This window comes from Oncorhynchus nerka, linkage group LG14 (assembly GCF_034236695.1).
Source record: "Oncorhynchus nerka isolate Pitt River linkage group LG14, Oner_Uvic_2.0, whole genome shotgun sequence".
NCBI classification, from domain to species: Eukaryota; Metazoa; Chordata; class Actinopteri; order Salmoniformes; family Salmonidae; genus Oncorhynchus; species Oncorhynchus nerka.
In genome coordinates this window covers 66,287,007-66,305,731 of record NC_088409.1, presented here as the reverse complement: position 1 = coordinate 66,305,731, position 18,725 = coordinate 66,287,007, and the positions used below count along the sequence as shown (strand labels likewise).

The 18,725-nt window shown below is 44.9% G+C and overlaps 1 long non-coding RNA gene and 1 pseudogene across 1 annotated transcript; both read left to right on the top strand.

The window, feature by feature from the left end:
* Positions 1-211: 211 nt before the first annotated feature.
* On the top strand, positions 212-9,446 carry LOC135559552 (uncharacterized). Its single transcript, XR_010458518.1, has 3 exons — positions 212-5,770; positions 7,187-7,299; positions 7,424-9,446. It is a non-coding gene; the product is annotated as an uncharacterized LOC135559552 (long non-coding RNA).
* A 751-nt stretch (positions 9,447-10,197) lies between these two features.
* The window catches only part of LOC115141262 (intraflagellar transport protein 80 homolog), a 94,241-nt pseudogene continuing 85,713 nt past the window's right edge, over positions 10,198-18,725 (top strand).

Genomic DNA, 18,725 nt, shown 5'->3' with positions numbered 1-18,725 from the left:
TTAGTGAGTCTGCCAGATAAGAGGCAGTAGGGATGACCAGGGTTGTTCTCTTGATAAGTGCGTGAATTGGACCATTTTCCTGTCCTAATAAGCATTCAAAATGTTGTCTCTTCCTTCTTGCCCTTTGTGCTGTTGTCTGTGACCAATAATGTTTGTACCCTGTTTTGTGCTGCTACCATGCTGTGTTGTCATGTGTTGCTGCCATGCTATGTTGTTGTCTTTAGGTCTCTTTATGTAGTGTTGTGTTGTCCCTTGTCATGGTGTGCGTTTTGTCCTATATATTTTTTTTAACAGGTTCTCTTTCCAAGTTTGTTGACAAGGAACTCTCGCGATAGTTATTCACAAAGTCGAGGTACGTCAGCGATATTGGAAAAGGAGTATCTCTGGGTACGTTCCAGAACAGAGCTAGCTTGTATAGCGATCCGTCTAATTGTCTGGTTTTGTCGATACGTATAATTGTTGAGGAATATATATCACCTTATATGCATTAACTATTAACGGTGGAGCAACTGGACATGCTTAGTTGTCTGCTAGCAAGTGTGACAACAGTGAAGAAGACTCACCACGCGTTAGCTACAATGTAGCAACGACGAACGCTTGCTACTTATTATTTGCTATACACTAATGTTATTGCCAGCTATATGCAGGATTAACTTAGACAACGAAGTTTTATTTTTGACCAGGCCAAGATCAGCAAGTGATACTTGCAAACTGAGTATCGTTAGCTATGAATATCAAGCTATTTTGCTACTTTCTTTGCTAATTGTATAACAAGCTAATAGTCTGTTTTGTAGCTACAGTCACTATTATGTCCAATTTGAATGATCGATGGCACTCACTGTAAACAGAAGGGTTTTCAAGTACCTATTTTCTGAATACTTCTTTCACATTAGCCACCACAATGAGATTAAAGACATCATTACTCAAGGAACCAAAACATATCCTTTTCAATTGTGTGAATGATAGAAAGATACTACAACAGTGCTTTGACTTGATTGTTGGTCTTTTCTGTTGAAAAAATATGGACAGTCAGCAATCATGAATTAAAAATATATTATGAAGTTGTGCCTCTAATAACATACTAGAGGCACAACTTCTGGTCCAGGGGGTTAGTACCCGTTGCTCTAACACCATGGACCAAAGCTAGGGCTGCCTGAGCCATGATATTCAGTACACCTTGCACCACCAGCCCTGGGTTCAAATACTATTTGAAAGCGTTCAAATATTTTTAGTGTTTGCTCTACCCTGCCCCAGGTTTGCAGTTTTGGGACTATTCTAATGGTTCATGAAGCCCACTAAGCTCAATCAAGCACTGATAAAGTATAGATTTCAAATAGTGTTTGAACCCAAATCTGACTGGAACCTTTTTACTAAAGGCATGCTTTTTGCAACCAATATGGAGATGAAAAGATTTTCTATGTGCTATTTGTGATCACATCTGTGTGTGGATCTCACCTACCTCAATACAAAGAAAGGTGAATACAGGATCTGTGTTCATTCATTCGGCTGAAAGCAACCACTGTGTTTGAGTCTACTGCGGCCTCCAACCCTGGACCCGAAGAGTTAGTCTACAGGGTGTGAAAACGTTTGTACCAGATTAATGCGAACATACCTGGTTCAAGTAATTAAGATGAGATATGTTGCAGCAACCACTGATCTATTTCCATATTACCATTGTCCTCCTTAACACCTGGACACACAAAGAGCTTGTGAGCTGTGTGGGCTGGACCACTGCAGACGAGTTGTACTCCTGCAGTGAGGACCACCAGATCCAAAGATAGAACCTGCTGACCAGTGAGATCAGCCTGGTGGTGAAGGTGCAGGAGGACCTCTTCCCCATTGACCTGCACTGGTTCCCCACGGCGGTGGGAGGCAAGAAGAGATCTTTGTGCTCACCAGTACTGACGGCAAGTCACCAATAATGATTTTCTCGTAAGAGATTTTGATAACCAAAAAGTGCTAAACATGTTTATGGCACCGTTAACATAGAAAATAAATGTTGAATTTTAAAACTGATACTTTCTCACATTATTCAACAAGACAGATTGATATTGAATTAGGTAGGTGAAAGAGGATATGAGTCCCATGGTACATAACTGCATGGTTTGTGTGAAATGTCTCTGGTTGACAAGCTCTTTGTATGTCCAGATGTTAAGTGGTATACTACGAAGCAAGTTAGATCTACTCAGGCTTTTATAAAGCTAGCCATCTTCAGTTTGCTGCACATTCCTGGTCAGGTTTCAGCCGTACTATGAAGGTGGATATTGCTCATCCGCCTGCCGCTGACTCAAACAGGTATGTCGCACGTGGTTACTCAAACGTCAAGCCCTTTGAAACAATGCTGAAACATCAATCCATGGGCGAGTCAGTGACACATTTAAATTTGTGTCGAAATCAAAATGAAAGAAAATATATCTTGAAAATTCAGCAGGCTATGGTGTGAAATAGCTTTTTAGTAGTGCCATCTTTATTTTATTACTTATCGTCAATGTCGGATTTGGTGTTTGCTCATTTATTACATTTAAAACTGAAATATTATATTTACAGTCATGGCCAAAAGTTTTGAGAATGACAAAAAAATATACATTTTCACAAAGTCTGCTGCCTCAGTTTGTATGATAGCAATTTGCATATACTCCAGAATGTTATGAAGAGTGATCAGATGAATTGTAATTAATTGCAAAGTCCCTCTTTGCCATGCAAATGAACTGAATCCCAAGAAAACATTTCCACTGAATTTCAGCCCTGCCACAAAAGGACCAGCTGATATCATGTCAGTGATTCTCTCGTTAACACAGGTGTGAGTGTTGACGACAAGGCTGGAGATCACTCTGTCATGCTGATTGAGTTCGAATAACAGACTGGAAGCTTCAAAAGGAGGGTGGTGCTTGGAATCATTGTTCTTCCTCTGTCAACCATGGCTACCTGCAAGGAAACATCATTGCTTTGCACAAAAAGGGCTTCACAGGCAAGGATATTGCTGTCAGTAAGACTGCACCTAAATCAACCATTTATCGGGTCATCAAGAACTTCAGGGAGAGCGAGAGCGGTTCAATTGTTGTGAAGAAATCCAGCAAGCATCGTCTCCTAAAGTTGATTCAGCTGCGGGATCGGGGCACCACCAATACAGAGCTTGCTCAGGAATGGCAGCAGGCAGGTGTGAGTGCATCTGCATGCATAGTGAGGCGAAGACTTTTGAAGGATGGCCTGGTGTCAAGAAGGGCAGCAAAGAAGCCACTTCTATACAGGAAAAACATCAGGGATATTCTGCAAAAGGTACAGGGATTGGACTGCTGAGGACTGGGGTAAAGTCATTTTCTCTGATGAATCCCCTTTCCGATTGTTTGGGGCATCCATCCGGAAAAAAGCTTGCCAGGAGAAGACAAGGTGAGCGCTACCATCAATCCTGTGTCATGCCAACAGTAAAGCATCCTGAGACCATTCATGTGTGGGGTTGCTGCTCAGCCAAGGGAGTGGGCTCACTCACAATTTTGCCTAAGAACACAGCCACGAATAAAGAATGGTACCAACCATCCAGGAACAGTTTGGTGACAAATAATGCCTTTTCCAGCATGATGGAGCACCTTGCCATAAGGCAAAAGTGATAACTAAGTGGCTCAGAGAACAAAACATCGATATTTTGGGTCCATGGCCAGGAAACTCCCCAGACCTTAATCCCATTGAGAACTTGTGGTCAATCCTCAAGAGGCGGGTGGACAAACAAAACCCCACAAATTCTGACAAACTCCAAGCATTGATTATGCAAGAATGGGCTGCCATCAGTCATGTGACCCAGAAGTTAATTGACAGCATGCCAGGGCGGATTGCGGAGGAAAAAGAAGGGTCAACACTGCAAATATTGACTCTGCATCAACTTCATGTAATTGTCAATAAAAGCCATTGACACTTATGAAATGCTTGTAATTATACTTCAGTATTCCATAGTAACATCTGACAAAAATATCTAAAGACACTGAAGCAGCAAACTTTGTGAAAATTAATATTTGTGTCATTCTCAAAACATTTGGCCACGACTGTACATAATTATTCAGACCCTTTACTCAGTACTTTGTTGAAGCACCTTTGGCAGCGATTACAGCCTTGAGTCTTATTAGGTATGATGCTATAAGCTTGGCACACCTGTATTCGGGGAGTTTTTCCCATTCTTCTCTGCATATCCTCTCAAGCTCTGTCAGGTTGGATGGGGAGCGTTGCTACACAGCTATTTTCAGGTCTCTCCAGAGATGTTCGATCGGGTTCAAGTCCAGGCTCTGGCTGGGCCACTCAAGGACATTCAGAGACTTGTACCGAAGCCACTCCTGATTTGTCTTGGCTGTGTGCCTAGGGTCGTTTGTAGGTGAACCTTCGTCCCAGTCTGAGGTCCTGAGCACTCTGGAGCAGGTTTTCATCAAGGGTCTCTCTGTACTTTGCTCCGTTCATCTTTGCCTCGATCCTGACTAGTCTCCCAGTCCCTGCCGCTGAAAAACATCCACCCCACAGAATGATGCTGCTACCAACATGCTTCACCGTAAGGATGGTGCCAGTGACGCTTGGCATTCAGGCCAAAGAGTTGTCTTGGTTTTATCAGACCAGAGAATCTTGTTTCTCATGGTCAGAGTCTTTAGGTGCCTTTTGGCAAACTACAAGTGGGCTGTCATGTGCCTTCTACTGAGGAGCAGGTTTCGTCTGGCCACTCTACCATAAATGCCTGATTGGTGGAGTGCTGCAGAGATGGTTGACCTTCTGGAAGGTTCTCCCATCTCCACAGAGGAACTAAGAGCTCTGTCAGAGTGACCATCGGCTTCTTGGTCACCTCACTCACAAGGCCCTTCTCCCCCGATTGCTCAGTTTGGCATGGCGGCCAGCTCTAGGAAGAGTCCCCAGATCTGTGCCTCTACACAAACATGTCTCGGATCTCTACGGACAATTCCTTTGACCTCATTGCTCGGTTTTTGCTCTGACATGCACTGTCAACTGTGCGATATTATATAGACAGGTGTGTGCCTTTCCAAATCATATCCAATCAATTGAATTTACCACAGGTGGACTAAATCAAGTTGTAGAAACATCTCAAGGATGATCACTGGAAACAGGATGCACCTGAGCTCAATTTCGAGACTCATAGCAAAGGGTCTGAATACATATGTATGTAAGGTATTTCTGTTTTTTGGTTTTAATAAATTTGCAAACATTTCTAAAAACTTGTTTTCGCTTTGTCATTATTGGGTATTGTGTATAGATTGATGAGGAAGTGGTTTTATTTAATCTATTTTAGAATAAGGCTGTAACGTAACAAAACGTGGGAAAAGTAAAGGGGTCTGAATACTTTCTGAAGGCCCTGTATTTATAATCCATAGAAGGGTTTGGAAGTCTCTAACCCTGGTAATTTGACTGTTAAACTCATGCGTACACTAACAATGGCTGCCTGTCTTGACTTGAATGGGAACTTCCATCTATGCATTACACTGTATGTCTATGGTTGGTTGCGGCTGTCGGTTTGCCTTCTTTCAATCACGGGAAAAATGTACAGTTTGGAAAGCAAATGCTGTCTACTAAATGTGTAATGCGATATATATTTTAACATTACTTTTTTACACGCGAAAAAACATTTGAATAAAATATTTGATCTGCCGTCTTCCTCAGATGAAGAGGATGATGACACAATCTTTGCGAGAGGGATGATATCTGATTTCATTGGTCCTCAACTCATGGCTCAGACACTTCATTCAGGATAAATGGAGTTAGCCCTGAGTTAGCCTGCCCGGATCAGGTTAGTTCTGAAGGATTCATTGTCATAGAAATGTACCGGTTAAATGGTACCGGTTATCCCAAGTTGAACTCAGAGATAACAAACGTTACCTCGCTAAGTCCTCAAACCTGATTCCTTGTAGAGGGCTCTGTCTATATCAGCTCTAAACACACAGAGTGGAGATGTGCGGCGATGGCAGGCGACGTGTGGTCACAATGTTAATGGCAGTGTAGGGTTGCATAAACACACCCACAAACTGAAGCAACAATTTTCCCTGGCAGACCATGTAGTCATGAAAATGTTTGCATCTGTCTTTCTGGTACAGAATGATTATAGTCATCATATAGGTAATATTGTCACAATCGACTACTTTTTAGAGCAAGTCATTGGTCTCCTCTATGGAGAGACAGTGTATATGTTTTTGGTGTAATAGTCCTATATCCTAATTCTCAGCAACCTCAACATGTTGGGGTGGATTGGCAAAATGCTCCACTGCAGCTTGTAACGGCATATTTATCTGGTTTCTGTTTTTAATGTCAGTGAAACTTCACATTGCTATGAAATGGTTAAATAGAAACCACAGATGTATAGCTTTGGTGGGTGGGGAAAATCTATAGTAACTTTTGTGGCTTTCTCCAACCTCATTTGGTGCGTGGGCCTCTGTCTGAGGCGATATGTCAAAAATGGTTTTGGTTCATAGTACTGACAGACAGAGCAAATGCTGGGAGCAGTTTGAATGTGCTGTTTAACAGTCGGGTCTTTAATAGAATTGACATTTTTAAAAGGCTATTTTAATTCTAAGCGTCCTTTTAATACAGCGTGGCCGTATACACACTACCTGTTTTTCTGGGTCGGCGACATTCACATTTGTTAGGACATCCAAATATAGAAACTGGAGAGAGAAGCATCATGCTGATTTGCAGTTTTAGGCAACCAGAAATTACATAGAACACTCTGTATTTTTTAATACTCACCGCCACAAAGTATATGGTAGGCTAGTGTCTTTGATAACTGTCTCCATGCCTGATCGCTCCCCGTCTCTAGCAGATAGGAAACTGTTTCATTTAAGCAGCAGAGAGACTTTGCTTTCATTCTTCCGTCTTGTGTAAAAAAAAAAACGTGTCTTCGGGAGGTAGCTACCAACCAGGACAGTGGAACAAAAGGCATTATGTATTGGAACCTGACTCTATGGGTTACAATTCTGTGTGTTTATCTCAGTTTGTTTGTTTATGTGTGAGGCCGAGTGCCTATATTCCTGGTCTTTTGTATTTATTAACTCTCCTCACATCATGCCATATGCTTTTATCGTGCATTTTGACTGTTTGTTGCCTCTCAAGTGAGATTTAGAAATGGAGAGACCGTTTAGGCAGTATATTTCCTTCATATCTAATGGACTGTACCTGTCTTCTACCTGTCGGTTCTGTTGTCCGTCTGTAGGTAAGCTCCACCTGGCCTCTTAAGATGGGCCGTATTGAGAAGAGTGCGGAGGCCCACAAAAGGAGCTGTGTTAGCCAGGAGATGGAACTACGACGGGACCGCTCTCATCACAGGTGAGGGATACACAGGGTAATAAACACACACAACAAGAACACTCAAATGTAATACGCTGCTCAGTAACAAGTTTGTTATAACTGCCGCAGGTTGTAACTCAGATTGTTGATGTTGTTTCCTCAGCTGGAGAGGACGGGCACGTCAAGATCTGGTCTAAGAGTGGCATGCTGAGGTCCACCTTGGTCCACCTTATCCTTTCAAACACTCAGCTCAGAAATGACTGTATTTCAAAACAAATTTGGAGTGCAGCAGACTCGTAGTGCATAGCCACACTTTGTTTTGAAACAAATGTAGCCACCAATATTGTCCCTTTTAACAATTTCCTGTTTTGTCAGAATGGGGCCCTGTAGTTTTTGTGGTGCAGTTGCTCCACAGTGTAGAGCCAGCATTGCACTCTCTCTGTGTGAAGAGGTGTATGTGAGCGTGTGTGTGTGTATGCTAATCTTCCAGCCCGGTGTTGTCAGCATGCTTCGGTTCAGCTGGCGCCTAGTCGAACTGAACAACTGTGCTCGCATACTCCCTTAAAATACCTTTGCGGCAATAGTTCTGTTTGTTCTTCTTCATATGCCATAGCCAGTATACGCTTCCTCAAAATAGTCAGAATTAATCCCACAATAACTCAAGAAATCTGTAATTATTTTGACATATATTCCAAGGACATTTTAGTCGCGCAATTTTACATCTAACTAAGATGTTTGGTTCAGTATTTCTCAAGTGAAAAAATTTGCATGAAAACAACAAATACTTCATTGAAGAATCCCTACTGTTGACCCAATCAACAGGGCATAGACTTCGTCTACTGACTTCGGTTTGCCTCAAGGGAAAAAAATGTTGTGTGCGCGAACAGTCGACAAAACCCTCGCTGAAGACCAAATGGAACTTAAACATCCCAAAATGTCATCATAATATATGCACAAACTGTTTTGGATAGGAAGCATGTTGGACGCCTGCTGGTGCTGTGTGGTTAACACTAACATGTCCCTGTCTGTAAAGTCACCTACAGGTGGTTCTGTTACTCTCTAACAGAACCAGTCCAAGTACTGAATGTGCTTTTACACACAACATGTATATTGATATTGGCTTTCACTGAATTAATCACTGTACTTATTGAATGAATCACTGAACTAATTTTGAAATCTCAATTTGGAACTAGGATGTTATTTCACTATCCATGTGTGATTGAGGATGCACGCTATTAATCATAGGGGTTGAGTGTGTCACCCTGGTGCTTTCTCATGCCGTCGGTAGTTCTCTCACACTCTGGTGTGCCCAGTCAGAGGACCTGCTGCGGCTGTGGCTTGGGCCGGGCCTGGGACAGTTGTAATGAGGTCAAACCCATGAACACAGCCACGTGAGTTACAGAGAGATAGATTGCACTGGTGGACATTTTGTAAACATAAGGCAACACAGCCTCCAATTATATTCTCACACACAGACCGCAGTGTTCATTAAGGCCTCTTCTGCTTTTGAGGGCACCTCACTGGATGAGAGAGAGAGAGAGAGAGAATGGGATCTGATGAAAAGGGAAAAGGCTTGTCAAATAGGGGTACAATACTGTTCATGTGTATTCAGGGAGCCCTTCCCTCTGTGCCATGACACAAACATTTCTCTGCTTAAACTGAGCTTTTGGTTGACCCCAAGTGGAGCATGATGCGCTGCCATTAGACAGCTCTGAGAACAGAGGTTATATAGTAATCTAGGTAATGTCGTCACCGTACATATAGATAGACTAATACAGTTTAAAGCACTCCAGGATATACCTCATGTATACCTCAATTTTTTGACTTTCAAATTTACTTCCACAGTCGGGATTTGTGTGTGTGCGTACAGTGTGTGTCTGTGTGTATTTGAAACTGCTGTAAACTAGGCCGGTGCGATGATCTGAAAGATGGCCTTTGTGTTAACAGTGATTTACTCCAGCCAGATGATTTAAGATGACAATCTGGCAGAGGGAGGTGTGTGTGTGTGTGTGTGTGTGTGTGTGTGTGTGTGTGTGTGTGTGTGTGTGTGTGTGTGTGTGTGTGTGTGTGTGTGTGTGTGTGTGTGTGTGGACTATTAGGGTGTAATGCTGCTGGATACAGTTGAAATTGCAGCCAATCCTCCAGTTCCATTTTTATTAAAAGCACCATAAAGATTTAAAGGTTTATTGGAGTGGAGTTTTATTAAAATCTATAAAAAAAAGACTCTTAATGATAAATCTCTCTATCCAGTACTCACATGCAGATGGGTCTCTTATTAATTGATTCATTCTGCCATTTGAAATATCTTCAGTGTTCTCAACATTTCTGCGTTGATGTGGAGTGGATGCATTCTGCCAAATGAACGGGCTCTATTTCTCCCTCAGTCCTCTGTTTAATGTGTCCGTCTGTGCTGTTGTGATTGTGAACCATGGCATTGACTGGACAGGCTTGAGAGGGAGTGAGCTGCACAGCCGCTGTTGCACATACAGATTTGTAGAGCGTATGGAGGAACTGGTGGTGTCTCCTAACAGGTGTAGACACCTCATCCACACTGCAGATGCATTCTGTGCAGGTGCTGCTCCCCCTTATGCAGACACACACACACACACACACACACACACACACTGCAGGAGTCACAGGTACAGCTGGGGGCCATTGTTGTGAGTCTTGAGTGCGATGATGTAACCATGTCCCATTTGTGTGGGGGAGAAAGAGAGAGGGAGGAGGGGGGGGGCAGAGAGAACTCGTCTCAGCCGTCTCTCATTGTCAGCCCGCAATCATGTGACCTCTTAGCATTTGTGAGAAACCGCAAGCACCTGGAGCAGGGTTAAATGTCAGCCTTCCTCTCTCTCCCTCCCTCCCTCTCTCACTGACACACACACACACACACACACGTTTTAGGCAGGTTTCTCTTAACGCTCAGCTGTCTTGCTGTGACACATAGCCAGGTCTGCAGGATTGAAGCAAGCTTTACATACTAAATCCCATTCCTACAGGCTGTACGAAGTGAACCCTCAGAGTAAGTATGACACTGCTGTGGTGTAGAAATTAGAAATGCAATCTCATCCAGCTACTGCAGTGTCTCCGTCTCTGTGTTTGTAAGGCATACCAAGCACTTCTCCCTGTTTGATAAGGACTGCCTCGAGGCAAACTCTGTGTGATAGCTAGTCAATGCTTTCATGAAACCAGAGTCAAGTAACTAATGGATCTTCTACTGACAGAATTACTTTATTATATGTCACGCTGTTTGAGGAGGAGATGCAACTCCTTAAACCTTAAACAAGTTTCAGTTTTCATCATTTTTAATGGTTGTGTTATGGAAATACTATTATAAAAAGTTATTGTTTAATCACATGAACATTGCTCAGCAGTGTGATTCCTCACCTCTCCTGCTGTGTGTGTGTGTGTGTGTGTGTGTGTGTGCGTGCGTGCGTGCGTGCGTGCGTGCGTCTGTCTCTCTCAGGGTCTCCTGTATACTCGGTGGCCTGGAGCCCGGACTCTGATAGGATCCTGTACACGTCAGGCAGACTGCTGATAATCAGGCCCCTGCAACCCAGCGCCAAGGTCCAACAGGTACTGTAAGTGTGACTGTGTGTGTGGGGATTGAAGACCTCGCACTACAGTGAGTATTTTCCTTGTTCATGTACATTTGTTTATTGTTCTTTTTGGCACTGAATTGTGCCTGGGACCCTGAGTAAACACCAGAGGGTTTAGTGTTCCCCCCTTCACCCCTCTCACCTCACCACCCCTTCACCCCCCCTGAGCAGAGCAACAGCTGGCTGTGTATGGAGAAGCCCCCTGCACAACTCTGTGACCCCTGCAATCCCCCCCATCCCCCAACTCCTATAACCCCCTCACCTCACCCCCTGCTCCCTCTGGGAGAGACAGACCCGTGGGAGGGAGAGGGGTTTGGGGAGGCGGAGATCAGGAGTTGTAGTGATAACCTTCACATGGTAGGAGGAGAAAGGAGATAATGACTGAGTTGACTCCTCTTGTCCTCCTTTTATGGCACTTGCCTCTGGTTATCTGTTGGTCGATACATCTCATGAGCATTTGACGTGTGTGACTGTCCAACCTTTCCTGAATTTTTGAAGGGGAAACTATTCTGAAGATTTTCCCCAGTCCCATTCAGTATGCTGAACAATAAGCAGCACATCAGGATGTGTCAGTAAGTCACTTGGCGAACGCTGGGGTGTGTGTGTTAGTTAGTGTGTGTGTATTACAGAGATGCAATGGGGTCTCTGACGGGGTCGTGTGTGTGATCTCGTCCCCGTGGCGACCTGTGAAGGCTCTGCCCTGTTTCCAATTAGAGCCAAGTCCACGCTATTACATTAACACAGAGCAGACTGGGAGGCTGTCAGAGAGAGCACCTCGCTCGACCTTCAGCTCTAGCTCTCTCGCTTCTTGTCCTCTATGCTCCTTCTGATAAGAACCCTCTCCTCTCCCCTGTATTTGCTTTATCATGTCTCCTGTGTGTGAACTCTCCCTGCAGTCTTCTCCTGCTTGTCCTTGACAACAAAAAAACTCAGAGTCATATTAGCCTGCAGCCCAGCGTGTAGTATATTGATATGGACCTGGGCCCCCCTCTCTCATTCAACCTCTATCCCCTTCTCCCCATCTACCCCCCCTTCTCCCCATCTACCCCCTCTCTCATTCAACCTCTCTCCCCTTCTCCCCATCTACCCCCACTTCCCCCCTCTCTCTCTTTCTTTCCCTCCCTCTGTCTCTCAGGTGTGGGGTAGAGCCTGGGACTGGTTAACTGAGGTGCGATCCTGATTGTATTGGTTGTGTTTGGAGAATATCCCTGCTCTTGCATAAACATCTGCTCTCTCTCTGCTCTCTCCTCTCTCCCTTGTTCCTTGCTCCCTCCCTCCCGTCCTCTCCCCAGTGGAAGTCCCATGATGGGACCATTCTGAAGGCGGACTGGAACTCTGTGAATGACCTGATACTGTCAAGTGGAGAGGACTGTAAATACAAGGTCAAGTGTGTCCCGTGATCCAAAAATGATTGTCTATGTTATAATGTGTGCATCACACAGTCACAACACTGTGTAATTGACCCTGTTCCTTCTCCCACCTCTCTCTCGCTCGCTCCCCCTCCTTCCCGTCATCTCCCTCCTTCTCTCTCAGGTGTGGGACAGCTATGGTCGTCTGCTCTACACGTCCTCGTCACATGACTACCCTGTGACCTCCATGTCCTGGTCTCCGGATGGGGAGGTGTTCGCAGTGGACTCCTTCAACAGCCTGCATCTCTGTGACAAGCCCGGGGTAAGGGCTCCCCTCACACCCCACCCCCGTCCTCTGCCAACCCCCCACACACCTCTGTGTACTGTCACGGTGTGTGTTTCAGTGTGACAAACCTGGTTCTGTAATAGGTCCTCTGTCACTTCCCTAGTGTGTGGAAATAGATGGTGAATGCATGGTGTGAGTCTCTCGGTATACCTCCCTCACTAGTCCCTGTCACATGTTCATATTAATACCTGGTGCTGATAGTGCTGTTGATAGTAAGTGGACTTGTAATGAGAGAGGCCCGAGGGGGCGTGGTATATTGCCAATATACCACGGTTAAGGGCTGTTCTTAGGCACGACGCAACGTAGAGGTATATTAGCCGTGGTATATTGACCATATACCACAAACCCCCGATGTTCCTTATTGCTATTATAAACTGGTTACCAACGTAATTAGAGCAGTAAAAATAAATGTTTTGTTATACCCGTGGTATACGGTCTAATATACCATGGCTGTCAGCCAATCAGTATTCAGTGCTCAAATCAGCCAGTTTATAATTGTTGTTTTGTTATTCTTCAGCGTATGGCCAGAAACAACATGTGGAGTCTCAGCTGGGTTTATTGTTTAGTTAGAATAGAAATGTCAGTGTATTGTTCTATGAGACGTGGCCTAATGAAAACAAACAGCACAAGTCTCTGGTCCTCTGTACTGATCACCACGTATTTCATGCTACAGTGTACATTTTGATCTAATTAGGATCAAATTGCGTTTTTTTTTTTGTTGCACCGAACAAATGGTCTGGAGAGAGACTCTGAGCCAACGCAGATGTCTACACAACACCGAGGTTATGAAAGAGTGTGTGTGTGTGTGTGTGTGTGTGTATTCGAGGGTATTCTCTTTCACTTGTCTAGTTGTTACAGATCAGTGTGGATGAAGGAAAGTAGATGTGGAGAGGACAGAAGCCTTCTTGGTCTTCTGAGTTGAACCCTCAGTAGAACGCTATCCAGTCAAAGCCTGTTGCTTTTTGGGGGTTATGAGTCAGAAACAAGATTGCAGCAAGAGTACAGTAATAAGCACTATCTTCGTTTCACACTGTAAATATTGCTTGTTTTTTTGAGTACACAAATCCAGGAAGATTGTTTGGACTACTGAGACCACAGAAACTCTGTGAGCGGGTGTAATTGTGTCGAATAAGGAACCTAAATCACCTTTCTTCACAATGACAATTGTGTCTCTGTGGTATGAGTTTGTCGACGTTGCTAGTCTGTCTGTCATTGCGCCACTCTGTGTCTTGTGGTGGAGTTGACTGAGGCTCTCTCTCGCTCTCTGATGATGATGATGATGCATACAGTAACTAACTAACTGGGGTAAGGGTCTGTTTACCTTCACCACCTCCTCAGCTCCTCCCAGGCCACAGAGAGAGAGTGTAGTGTATACTGTAGCCCGGCCCTGGCCCGCCGTGGGAGGGTTGCTCAACACCATGGAGAAGAAGACTGAGGAAGAAGAAAAACAAAGAGAGGAGAGAAAGAGAAAAGGCCACTCAGAAGTCACTTTGTGACTCCTCCTTGATGAGCTGATGAATCTGATCCCGTGTTCTGTCGGCCCAGCGGCCCTTGCTTTCAGTCTCATGCACATTTGATGTGTATGTTGAGTTACAGTACGTGCATGGTAACTGTTGCATCCTTGCCTGTATCTGGCTGTAGTTGGGCTGCGGTGCAGAAGGAGTTAAGCACAGTGAGGAATCTTTGCTGTTACTACCGTGACTAATGTGCAGGAGTTTCATTCTGTATCTGGTACAATGAAACCTTGCACTTTACAGAGCGCTGCCTCAGCAGGAACGGCCCAGCGCGTTTAACCCCTAACCTCCAGCAAGACTCCCCCCCTGGGACAGATGAAGCACATTACCCCCCTCATTATCACAGGGCTGGGAGAAGGGGGAATACCCCATTACAAATGCATGCGCACTAGACGCACAGATACTGAGCCACACAGATGCACCGATACAGACACACGTGTTGGGGCTAGTCTCAATGTCAGTCCTGGGCTGAACTTGATCACTTTTTCTCATGGGCCTTTTTTATGGATTGTTGATCATTTGGAAATATGGTGTTCTATTGGCTTGAATAAGGATCTTGTAAGTCCCCACCCCCTCTCCTCTTTAGGCATGGCTGACGTTGGATTCTGGCACTTTAACTGGATTTGAGCACAAGAAGTGAGTCTGTCTGTGGATATGTGTGTGTTTGTGTGTGCCTGCGAGACAGCAGTCTATTTACGAGGCACTGCAGCTGGTGTCTAGCGTCTGGACTCTGTCACGATCCCTGACACTGTGACACTCACTAACAAGTGTGACTCATTGTGCCCTCTCTCCTTCCCTCCCCCTCTCTCTTTCTTTTGCCTTCCCTCTCTCTCCCCCTTTCTCCCCTCTCTCCCCCTCACTTCTCTTCTTTTTCTCCATCTTTCCTTCTCATCTGCAGATCGGTACACAGACACTATCATAGACCCTGTTAGTGTGTGTGTGTGTGACTGTGCGAGTATGTGTGACTGTGCACGTATGTGTGTGTGTTCGACTAATTTGTCAGAATAACAAATACAGACTGATGATGACGTTCCTGTGGATGCTATGACATGACGGTAAGACGGTAGATGGTAGACTCTTCCAAACCATCCAACCAGAAACCCCCACTCCAGCTTACTAAAAAACCGAACACACACACACCAGACTCCGTGTCCTGTCCCATGTTGGGTCTTGTTTCAGGCCTTAATTGAAATGTCCAGAACAATCGTTGGGCTATTAATACCTGCTGTTCCCGCGGTGTGGTCGGGACTGAAGACGTGGCCCAGCTCTGGCCCAGTCCAGCAACCAGGAACCCTTCACTCCACTAATTAGCCAAAACCAATGGCTGGCCTGCTATAGAAAGCCTATACTTAATCAGGAGCGGCTGATGGCTTCTTAAAGCTGCTATTTGCCGATCTATTTGACCTCATCTGAAACAGCGCTGTTACATGTAATGACATGAAGTCAGAATGTATCCCAAATCGGTTTCCTACCACCTGACACACACACAACACACACACACACACTGGAAAAAGGAAAGTCTGAGGCTCCCTCTCCACACCCATAACATCTGCCTGCTCCACTCACACAGCCATAGGAGATAAGTCGTCAAATTTATAGCTCACGATTGCAGTGTTGTTCTGAAGAGGAAGGGGGGTCATGATTTGGAGTGTAAAACCACTGGTATCTGGTGTAATGCAGATGATATTTTGTGCAACACGCAAAAGGTCCCAAATCAATGTAATCAATGATTTATTGATTTAATGTCTCCAGCTGTGATTTTTCTTGTTGTGTCGTCAGCAAACTTGATGATGGCGTTGGAACTATGTGAAGCCACTCACTCGTGGGCATACAGGGAATACAGGAGGGGACTGAAGACGTACCCTTGTGGGGCCCCCATGTTGAGAATCGGTGTCGAGGAGGTAATGTTGCCTACCTTCACCACCTGGGGGTGGCCCGTCAGGAAGTCCAGGACCTAGTTGCATACGGAGGAGTTCAGACCCAGGGCCGTGAGCTTTGTAATGAGCTTATAGGGCGCTATGGTATTGAAGGCCAAGCTGTAGTCGATGAACAGCATCCTCACATACAGTTGAAGTCTACATACACATTTAAACTCAGTCAAATACATTTAAACTCAGTTTTTCACAATTCCTGACATTTAATCCTAGTAAAAATTGCCTGTTTTAGTTAGGATCACCACTTTATTTTAAGAATGTGAAATGTCAGAATAATAGTAGAGAGAATGCTTTATTTCAGCTTATATTTCTTTCATCACATTCCCAGTGGGTCAGAAGTTTACATACAATCAATTAATATTTGGGAAGCCTCCCGGGTGGCGCAGTGGTCTAGGCATCGCAGTGCTAGCTGTGCCACCAGAGATTCTGGGTTCGAGCCCAGGCTCTGTCGCAGCCGGCCGCGACCGGGAGGTCCATGGGGCGACTCACAATTGGCCCAACGTCGTCCGGGTTAGGGAGGGTTTGGCCGGCAGGGATATCCTCATCGCGCACTAGCGACTCCTGTGACGGGCTGGGCGCAGTGCACACTGACCAGGTCACCAGGTGTACGGTGTTTCCTCCGTCACATTGGTGTGGCTAGCTTCCGGGTTGGATGTGCATTGTGTCAAGAAGCAATGTGGCTAGGTTGGGTTATGTTTCGGAGGACGCATAGCTCTCAACCTTCGCCTCTCCCGAATCCGTACGGGTGTTGCAGCGATGAGACAAGACCGTAACTACTACCAAATGGATACCACGAAATTGGGCAGAAAAAAAGAAAAAATATATACATATATTTGGTAGCATTGCCTTTAAAATCTTTAACTTGGGTCAAACGTAGCCTTCCATAAGCTTCCCCATAAGTTGGGTGAATTTTGGCCCATTCCTCCTGACAGAGCTGGTGTAACTGAGCCAGGTTTGTAGGCCTCCTTGCTCGCACACACTTTTTCAGTTCTGTCCACAAATTTTCTATAGGACTTAGGATTTATGTGAGGGCTTTGTGATGGCCACTCCAATACCTTGACTTTGTTGTCCATAAGCCATTTTGCCATTGTCCATTTGGAAGAACCATTTGCGACCAAGCTTTAACTTCCTGACTGATGTATTGAGATGTTGCTTCAATATATCCACATAATTCCCATCCTCATGATGCCATCTATTTTGTGAAGTGCACCAGCCCCTCCTGCATCAAAGCAACCCCACAACATGATGCTGCCACCCCCGTGCTTCACAGTTGGTGAAGATGGTGTTCTTCGGCTTGCGAGCCTTCCCCCTTTTCCTCCAAACATAACGATGGTCAGTATGGCCAAACAGTTCTATTTTTGTGTCATCAGACCAGGGGACATTTCTCCAAAAAGTACGATCTTTGTCTCCATGTGCAGTTGCAAACCGTAGTCTGGCTTTTTTATGACGGTTTTGGAGATGTGGCTTCTTCCTTGCTGAGCGGCCTTTCAGGTTATGTCGATATAGGACTCGTTTTACTGTGGATATAGATACTTTTGTACCCGTTTTCTCCAGCATCTTCACAAGGTCCTTTGCTGTTGTTCTGGGATTGATTTGCACTTTACGCACCAAAGTACGTTCATCTCTAGGAGACAGAAGGCGTCTCCTTCCTTAGCGGTATGACGGCTGCGTGGTCCCATGGTGTTTATACTTGCATACTATTGTTTGTACAGATGAACGTGGTACCTTCAGGTATCTGGAAATTGCACCCAAGGATTAACCAGACTTGTGGCGGTCTACAACTTTTTTCCTGAGGTCTTGGCTGATTTCTTTTGATTTTACCATTATGTCAAAGAAGGAGGCACTGAGTTTGAAGGTAGGCCTTGAAATACATCCACAGGTACACCTCCAATTGACTCAAATTATGTCAATTAGCCTATCAGAAGCTTCTAAAGCCATGACATCATTTTCTGGAATTTTCCAAGCTGTTTAAAGGCACAGTCATCTTAGTGTATGTAAACATCTGACCCACTGGAATTGTGATACAGTGAATTATAAGTTAAATAATCTGTCTGTAAAAAATTGTTGGAAAAATGACTTGTGTCATGCACAAAGTAGATGTCCTAACCGACTTGCCAAAACTATCGTTTGTTAACAAGAAATTTGTTTAGTGGTTGAAAAACACCTCCAACCTAAGTGTATGTAAACTTCCGACTTCAACTGTATGCATTCCTTTTGTCCAGGTTAGTCAGGGCAGTGTTCAGTGCAATGGTGATTGCGTCTTCCGTGGATCTGTCAGGGTGGTAGGCAAATTGAAGATGGTCGAGTGTGTCAGGGAGGGAGGTGATATGGTCTTTGATCAGCCTCTCAAAGCACTTCATGATGATGGAAGAGAGTGCTACTGGTCGGTTTCTTGGGCACAGGGATGAGAGTGGACATCTTGAAGCAGGTGGGTATAGCGGCCTGAGCTAGATAGAGAACACAACAGCCAACTGGTCTGCACATGCTCTGAGAGCATGGCTAGGGATGCCGTCTGACCCGACAGCCTAGCGAGGGTTAACACGTTTGAATGACTTACATACGTCCTCAGTAGAGACTGCGAGTGTGTAGCCCACATTGTCATCAGGGGCTCTCTGCAGCTCAGGGTCATATTGCTCGAATCATGAGTAAAAGGTGTTTAGCTCCTCCGGTAGGGTGGCGTTGGTGACTGCGATGTGGCTGGCTTTCTTCTTTTAATCCGTGATCAC